This window comes from Cupressus sempervirens, chromosome 2 (assembly GCF_028749045.1).
Source record: "Cupressus sempervirens isolate cs-2001-9-10 chromosome 2, ASM2874904v1, whole genome shotgun sequence".
Taxonomy (NCBI): domain Eukaryota; kingdom Viridiplantae; phylum Streptophyta; class Pinopsida; order Cupressales; family Cupressaceae; genus Cupressus; species Cupressus sempervirens.
Genome location: NC_143119.1, coordinates 554,510,904 through 554,519,911, shown reverse-complemented (window position 1 = coordinate 554,519,911; position 9,008 = coordinate 554,510,904).

Sequence of the window (9,008 nt, the reverse complement as noted above, 5' to 3'; positions counted from 1 at the left end):
AATTTTTTTGCACGACTCATGTCACCGTGCTCCACATGATTCTAAGTGCGCTGAGTCATGTGCATGATCCAAAGGCGGTCAACTCTTTTTTTGGGTTAACGCCCAAAGTTTTCAACCCAAATTGTGTCGGCAACCCTGACTCGTATCGCCTCGAGCCTTAACCGCCTCCATTTTTTTCGCAGGACTCATGTCACCGTGCTCGACTTGGTGCCTTGAGTCATGTACGTGATTCGAAAGCGGTTAACTTCTTCCTTCTTTGGTTAACACCCAAAGATTTCGACCCGAATCATGTCAGCAACCCTGACTCAAATCGCCTCGAGCCTTAATCGCCTGCAATTTTTTTGAACCACTCATGTCACCATGCTCGACTTGATTCTATGTGCCCCAAGTCATGTAAGTGATCCAAAAGCGATTAACTCTTTTTTTGGCTAATGGCCAAAGTTTTCGAATCGACTCAGCTACCCCGACTCGAATTGCCTCGAGCCTTAATCGCCTCCATTTTTTTTTTTTCGCTCGACTCATGTAACCGCACTAGCCTTGATTCTGAATGGCCCGAGTCACTTACGTGATCCAAAACCGGGTAACTTTTTCCTTTTTCTTTTTTTTGTCAAGTCCCAAAGTTTTGAACTCGGATAGATTCGGATGCCCCGACTCGAGTCGTCTCCAAATTTTTTGCACGACTCATGTCACCGTGCTCGACTTGATTCTAAGTGCCCTGAGCTGTGTACGTGATCCAAAAGCGGTCAACTTTTTCTTTTTGGTTAACGCCCAAAGTTTTCAACCCGACCCACCTCGGCAACCTCAACTCAAAGTGCCTCGAGCCTTAATGGCCTCCAATGTTTTTGCACGACTCATGCCACCGTCAACTTTTTGCTTGAATCATGTCACCCAGGGTACCTCGATGCTACGTGACCCGAGCCCTGTGCGCGATCCAAAACTGGGTAACATTTTTTTTTGAACTCCCAAAATTTCATTCTTTTTTGCCTTATGGGGCCTATCATGATCTCCTTTTATAAAGAAAATTCTCAAATCGGATCATTTCAGCTACCCTACCTCGAATCTGGCTAGCTAGGCGTAACGCCTCGAGTCGGCTCGGCAATACGTGAACTGAAACTTGTGTGTGATCCAAAAGCGGGTAACTTTTTTTTTTTTTTTTTTGTAATGCCCAAAATTTAGCGCTTTTCGCTGTACAGGGCCTCCCATGATTTTTTTTTTTTTTTTTTTCCCCTTGTCGACCCACTCTGGCGACCCAGTCGGGTCGCTCGAGGCTGGGGCGACGGAGTCAGGTGACCCAAGTTGGGTCGACCCAGGCGTGCGATCCTAGCTGGGGACAACAAGTCGATTCTATAAGTTTGCTTGCCAATTTTGCTAGCTAGGTTGGCTCACCAAGTCATCTGACCATGTGGTCTTTGCCAAATCAAGAATTGACTCTTTAAGTCTGCTCACAGCTCGTCAAGCTGGCTCACCAAGATGACTTACCATCTCGCCTCACCAGGTTGCCTCTTCTTTAAGACCGCTCACCATGTCGGCTCCCCAAGTCAGCTCACCGAGTCGACTATTCAGGTTGCCTCACCAAGTCGACCCCTTAAGTTCGCTCACCAAGTCAGTTGTTCAAGTACGTTGCCAAGTCAACTCTTTAAGTTCGCTCACCAGGTCAGCCCGCCCAAGTTGCCTCTTTAAGTTCGCTCGCCAGGTCGGCCTCCCCAAGTCGCATCAGCAAGCTAACTCGCCGAGTCACCTCACGAAGTTGACTCTTTAAGTGCGCTCACCAAGTCAGCTCGCCAAGTTGACTCACCATCTCGCCTCGATAAGTTGGCTTGCCGAGTGACCCTACCAAGTCGTCGCCTCTTTAAGTCCGCTCACCGTGTCAGCTCGTTAGGTCAGCTCACCAAGTCAACTAATCAAGTAGGCCCACCAAGTTTCCTCGAGGATAGCTCCTCACCATGAGTTGCCTCACCATGTTGACTTAATGAGTCACCTCACCATGTTGACTCTTTGAGCTCGCTCGCCAGGTCGCCTCACCAAGTCGACTCGAGTACGTTGCCAAGTCGACTCTTTAAGTTCGCTCGCTAGGTCGACTCGCCAAGTTAGCTCACTGTGTCATCTCAATGAACCAACTCACTGAGTCGCCTCACCACATTGGCTCTCTAATTCCACTTGCCAAGTCGCCCCACCAACTCGCCCCGTTAGGCCCACTCACAACCTCGCCCCATTAGGCCCACTCTCACCAAGTTGACTCTTTAAGTCTTCTCATCAAGTCAAGCCACCAAGTACTCTCACCAAGTTGACTCTTTGACTCCGTTCATCAAGTCGCCCCACCAAGTACTCTAACCAAGTCGATTCTTCAAGTGCGTTCATCAAGTCACCCCACCAAGTACTCTCACCAAGTCGACTCTTTAAGTCCTTTCATCAAGTCACCCCACCAAGTACTCTCACCAAGTCAACTCTTTAGGTTCGTTCATAGAGTCACCCCACCAAGTCGACCCGTCAAGTGCGTTCATCAAGTCACCCCACCAAGTTGACTCTTTAAGTTCATTCATCAAGTCACCCCGCCAGGTCAGCCCACAAATTACTCTCACCAAGTCGACTCTTTACATTTGTTCATGAAGTCACTCTGCCAAGTCGGCCCACCAAGTACTCTCACTAGGTCGATTCTTTAGGTTTGTTCATCAAGTCACCCCACCAAGTGCTCTCACCAAGTTGACCCTTTAAGTTCAGTCATCAAGTCACCCGGCCAGGTCAGCCCACCAAGTACTCTCACAAAGTCAACTCTTTAGGTTCATTCATCAATTCACCCCGCCAGCTCGGCCCACCAAGTTCTCTCACCAGGTCAACTCTTTAAGTTCGTTCATCAAGTCACCTCGCCAGTTCGACCCACCAAGTACTCTCACAAAGTTGACTCTCTAAGTTTGTTCATCAAGTCACCCTGCCAGGTCAGCCCACCAAGTACTCTCACCAAGTCACCCCGCTAGTTCGACCCACCAAGTCGACTCTTTAAGTTCATTCATCAAGTCACGTGACTGGGTCAGCCCATCGAGTACTCTCACCAAGTTGACTCTTTAAGTTTGTTCATCAATTCACTTGGCCAGGTCGGCCCACCAAGTACTCTCACCAAGTCGACTCTCTAAGTTCGTTCATCAAGTCACCCCGCCAGGTCGGCCCACCAAGTCGAATCTTTAAGTTCGTTCATCAAGTCACCCCACCAAGTACTCTAACCAAGTTGATTCTTCAAGTGCGTTCATCAAGTCACCCGACCAAGTACTCTCACCAAGTCGACTCTTTAACTATGTTCATCAAGTCACCCCACCAAGTACTCTCACCAATTCAACTCTTTAAGTCTGTTCATCAAGTCACCACACCAAGTACTCTCACCAAGTCAACTCTTTAGGACCGTTCATCAAGTCACCTTGCCAAGTCGACCCTTGAAGTCCGTTCATCAAGTCACCCCACCAAGTCGACTCTTTAAGTTAGTTCACAAAGTCACCCAACCAGGTCGGCCCACCAAGTACTCTCACCAAGTCGACTCTCTAAGTCTGTTCATTAGGTCACCCCACCGAGTAATCTCGCCAAGTCAACTCTTTAGGTCTGTTCATCGAGTCACCCCGCAAAGTCGACCCTTTAAGTTCGTTCATCAAGTCACCCCACCAAGTTGACTCTTTAAGTCCTTTAATCAAGTCACCCCACCAAGCTAACTCTTCAAGTCCATTCATCAAGTCACCAGAACAACTACTCTCACCAAGTTGACTCTATAAGTCTATTCATTAAGTCACCCCACCGGGTCGGCCCACCAAGTCGACTCTTTAAGTCCGTTCATCAGTTCACCCCGCCAAGTACTCTCACCAAGTCAACTCCTTAGGTCCGTTCATCAAGTCACCCCGCCAAGTTGACCCTTTAAGTCCATTCATCAAGTCGCCCCACCAAGCACTCTCACCAAGTCGACTCTTTAAGTCCTTTCATCAAGTCACCCCACCAAGTTGAATCTTCATGTCCGTTCATCAAGTCACCAGAAAAAGTACTCTAACCAAGTCGACTCTTTAAGTCCATCCATAAAGTCACCCCACCAGGTCGGCCCACCAAGTTGACTCTTTAAGTCTATTCATTAGTTCATCCCGCCAAGTAATCTCACCAAGTCGACTCTTTCAGTCCGTTCATCAAGTCGCCCCACCAAGTACTCTAACCAAGTCAATTCTTCAAGTGCGTTCATCAAGTCGCCCCACTAAGTACTCTCACCAAGTTGACTCTTTAAGTCCTTTCATCAAGTCACCCCACCAAGTACTCTCACCAAGTCAACTCTTTAGGTCCGTTCATAGAGTCACCCCACCAATTCGACCCTTCAAGTGGATTCATCAAGTCACCCCACCAAGTCGACTCTTTAAGTTCATTCATCAAGTCACCCTGCCAGGTCAACACACAAATTACTCTCACCAAGTCAACTCTTTAAGTTCATTCATCAAGTCACCCTGCGAGGTCGGCCCACCAAGTGGACTCTTTAAGTTCATTCATGAAGTCACTCTACCAAGTTGGCCCACAAGGTTGACTCTTTAAGTTCGTTCATCAAGTCACCCCGCCAGGTCACCCCACCAAGTACTCTCACCAAGTTGACTCTTTAAGTTTGCCCATCGAGTCACCCCGCCAGGTCGGCCCACCAAGTACTCTCACCAGGTCGACTCTTTAGGTTTTTTCATCAAGTCACCCCACCAAGCACTCTCACCAAGTCGACTCTCTAAGTTCGTTCATCAAGTTGCTCCGCCAGGTTGGCCCACCAAGTGCTCTCACCAAGTCGACCCTTTAAGTTCGGTCATCAAGTCACCCGACCTGGTCGGCCCACCAAGTACTCTCACAAAGTCGACTCTTTAGGTTTGTTCATCAATTCACCCCGCCAGCTCGGCCCACCAAGTTCTCTCACCAGGTCGACTCTTTAAGTTCGTTCATCAAGTCACCCCGCCTGTTCAACCCACCAAGTACTCTCACAAAGTTGACTCTCTAAGTTTGTTCATCAAGTCACCCTACTAAGTCAGCCCACAAAGTACTCTCACCAAGTCACCCCGCTAGTTTGACCCACCAAGTCAACTCTTTAAGTTCGTTCATCAAGTCACGTGACCGGCTCAGCCCACCGAGTACTCTCACCAAGTCGACTCTTTAAGTTTGTTCATCAAGTCACCCGGCCAGGTCGGCCCACCAAGTACTCTCACCAAGTCGACTCTCTAAGTTCGTTCATCAAGTCACCCCGCCATGTCAGCCCACCAAGTCAAATCTTTAAGTTTGTTCATCAAGTCACCCCACCAAGTACTCTAACCAAGTCGATTCTTCAAGTGCGTTCATCAAGTCACCCGACCAAGTACTCTCACCAAGTCGACTCTTTAACTATGTTCATCAAGTTACCCCACCAAGTACTCTCACCAATTCGGCTCTTTAAGACTGTTCATCAAGTCACCACACCAAGTACTCTCACCAAGTCAACTCTTTAGGACTGTTCATCAAGTCACCTTGCCAAGTTGACCCTTGAAGTCTGTTCATCAAGTCACCCCACCAAGTCGACTCTTTAAGTCAGTTCACGAAGTCACCCAACCAGGTTGGCCCACCAAGTACTCTTACCAAGTCGACTCTCTAAGTCTATTCATCAGGTCACCCCACCGAGTACTCTCGCCAAGTCAACTCTTTAGGTCCATTCATCGAGTCACCCCGCAAAGTCGACCCTTTAAGTTCGTTCATCAAGTCACCCCACCAAGTCGACTCTTTAAGTCCTTTCATCAAGTCACCCCACCAAGCCGACTCTTCAAGTCTGTTCATCAAGTCACCAGAACAACTACTCTCACAGAGTTGACTCTATAAGTTTGTTCATCAAGTCACCCCACCGGGTCGGCCCACCAAGTCGACTCTTTAAGTTTGTTCATTAGTTCAACCCACCAAGTACTCTTACCAAGTCAACTCCTTAGGTCCGTTCATCAAGTCACCCCGCCAAGTCGACCCTTTAAGTCTGTTCATCAAGTCGCTCCACCAAGTACTCTCACCAAGTAGACTCTTTAAGTCCTTTCATCAAGTCACCCCACCAAGTCGACTCTTCAAGTCCGTTCATCAAGTCACCAGAACAAGAACTCTAACCAAGTCGACTCTTTAAGTCCGTCCATAAAGTCACCCCACCAGGTCGGCCAAGTACTCTCACCAAGTTGACTCTTTGAGTTCATTCATCGAGTCGCCCCACCAAGTACTCTAACCAAGTCAATTCTTCAAGTGCATTCATCAAGTCGCCCCACCAAGTACTCTCACCAAGTTGACTCTTTAAGTCCTTTCATCAAGTCACCCCACCAAGTACTCTCACCAAGTCAACTCTTTAGGTCCGTTCATAGAGTCACCCCACCAAGTCGACCCTCCAAGTGCGTTCATCAAGTCACCCCATGAAGTCGACTCTTTAAGTTCATTCATCAAGTCACCCCGCTAGGTCAGCCCACAAATTACTCTCACCAAGTCGACTCTTTAAGTTCGTTCATCAAGTCACCCCGCCAGGTCGGCCCACCAAGTGGACTCTTTAAGTTCGTTCATGAAGTCACTCTGCCAAGTCAGCCCACAAGGTCGACTCTTTAAGTTCGTTCATCAAGTCACCCCGCCAGGTCAACCCACCAAGTACTCTCACCAAGTTGACTCTTTAAGTTTTCCCATCAAGTCACCCCACCAGGTCGGCCCACCAAGTACTCTCACCAAGTCGACTCTTTAGGTTTGTTCATCAAGTCACCCCACCAAGTACTCTCACCAAGTTGACTCGTTCATCAAGTCACTCTGCTAGGTCGGCCCGCCAAGTACTCTCACCAAGTCGACCCTTTAAGTTCGGTCATCAAGTCACCCTGCTAGGTCGGCCCACCAAGTACTCTCACAAAGTCGACTCTTTAGGTTCGTTCATCAATTCACCCCGCCAGCTCGGCCCACCAAGTTCTCTCACTAGGTTGACTCTTTAAGTTCGTTCATCAAGTCACCCCGCCAGTTCGACCCACCAAGTACTCTCACAAAGTTGAATCTCTAGGTTCGTTCATCAAGTCACCCTACTAGGTCAGCCCACCATGTCACCCCACTAGTTTGACCCACCAAGTCGACTCTTTAAGTTCGTTCATCAAATCACCCGGCCATGTCGGCCCACCAAGTCGACTCTTTAAGTTCGTTCATCAAGTCACGTGACCAGGTCAGCCCACCAAGTACTCTCACCAAGTCGACTCTTTAAGTTTGTTCATCAAGTCACCCGGCCAGGTCGGCCCACCAAGTCACCAAGTACTCTCACCAAGTCGACTCTCTAAGTTCGTTCATCAAGTCACCCTGCCAGGTCAGCCCACCAAGTTGAATCTTTAAGTTCGTTCATCAAGTCACCCTACCAAGTACTCTAACCAAGTCGATTCTTCAAGTGCGTTCATCAAGTCACCCGACCAAGTACTCTCACCAAGTCGACTCTTTAACTATGTTCATCAAGTCACCCCACCAAGTACTCTCACCAATTCAACTCTTTAAGTCTGTTCATCAAGTCACCACACCAAGTACTCTCACCAAGTCAACTCTTTAGGACTATTCATCAAGTCACCTTGCCAAGTCGACCCTTGAAGTCCGTTCATCAAGTCACCCCACCAAGTCGACTCTTTAAGTCATTTCACGAAGTCACCCAACCAGGTCGGCCCACCAAGTACTCTCACCAAGTCGAATCTCTAAGTCTGTTCATCAAGTCACCCCACCAAGTCGACTCTTTAAGTCCTTTCATCAAGTCACCCCACCAAGCCGACTCTTTAAGTCTGTTCATCAAGTCACCAGAACAACTACTCTCACCAAGTCAACTCTATAAGTCTGTTCATCAAGTCATCCCACCAGGTCGACCCACCAAGTACTCCCACCTTTAAGTTTGGTCATTAGTTCACCTCGCCAAGTACTCTCACCAAGTCAACTCTTTAGGTCCATTCATCAAGTCACCCCGCCAAGTCGACCCTTTAAGTCTGTTCATCAAGTCACCCCACCAAGTACTCTCACCAAGTCGACTCTTTAAGTCCTTTCATCAAGTCACCCCACCAAGTCGACTCTTCAAGTCCATTCATCAAGTCACCCCACGAAGTCATCTCTTTAAGTTCATTCATCAAGTCACCCCGCCAGGTCAGCCCACAAATTACTCTCACCAAGTCGACTCTTTAAGTTTGTTCATCAAGTCACCCCGCCAGGTCATCCCACCAAGTGGACTCTTTAAGTTCGTTCATGAAGTCACTCTGCCAAGTCAGCCCACAAGGTCGACTCTTTAAGTAAGTTCATCAAGTCACCCCGCCAGGTCACCCCACCAAGTACTCTCACCAAGTTGACTCTTTAAGTTTTCCCATCAAGTCACCCCGCCAGGTCGGCCCACCAAGTACTCTCACCAGGTCGAATCTTTAGGTTTGTTCATCAAGTCACCCCACCAAGTACTCTCACCAAGTCGACTCGTTCATCAAGTCGCTCTGCTAGGTCAGCCCGCCAAGTACTCTCACCAAGTCGACCCTTTAAGTTTGGTCATCAAGTCACCCCGCCAGGTCGGCCCACCAAGTACTCTCACAAAGTCGACTCTTTAGGTTTGTTCATCAATTCACCCCGCTAGCTCGGCCCACCAAGTTCTCTCACCAGGTCTACTCTTTAAGTTCGTTCATCAAGTCGCCCCGCCAGTTCGACCCACCAAGTACTCTCACAAAGTTGACTCTCTAGGTTCATTCATCAAGTCACCCTGCCAGGTCAGCCCACCATGTCACCTCGCTAGTTTGACCCACAAAGTTGACTCTTTAAGTTCGTGACCAGGTCAGCCCACCGAGTACTCTCACCAAGTCGACTCTTTAAGTTTGTTCATCAAGTCACCCAGCCAGGTCGGCCCACCAAGTCACCAAGTACTCTCACCAAGTTGACTCTCTAAGTTCGTTCATCAAGTCACCCTGCCAGGTCAGCCCACCAAGTTGAATCTTTAAGTTCGTTCATCAAGTCACCCCACCAAGTACTCTAACCAAGTTGATTCTTCAAGTGCGTTC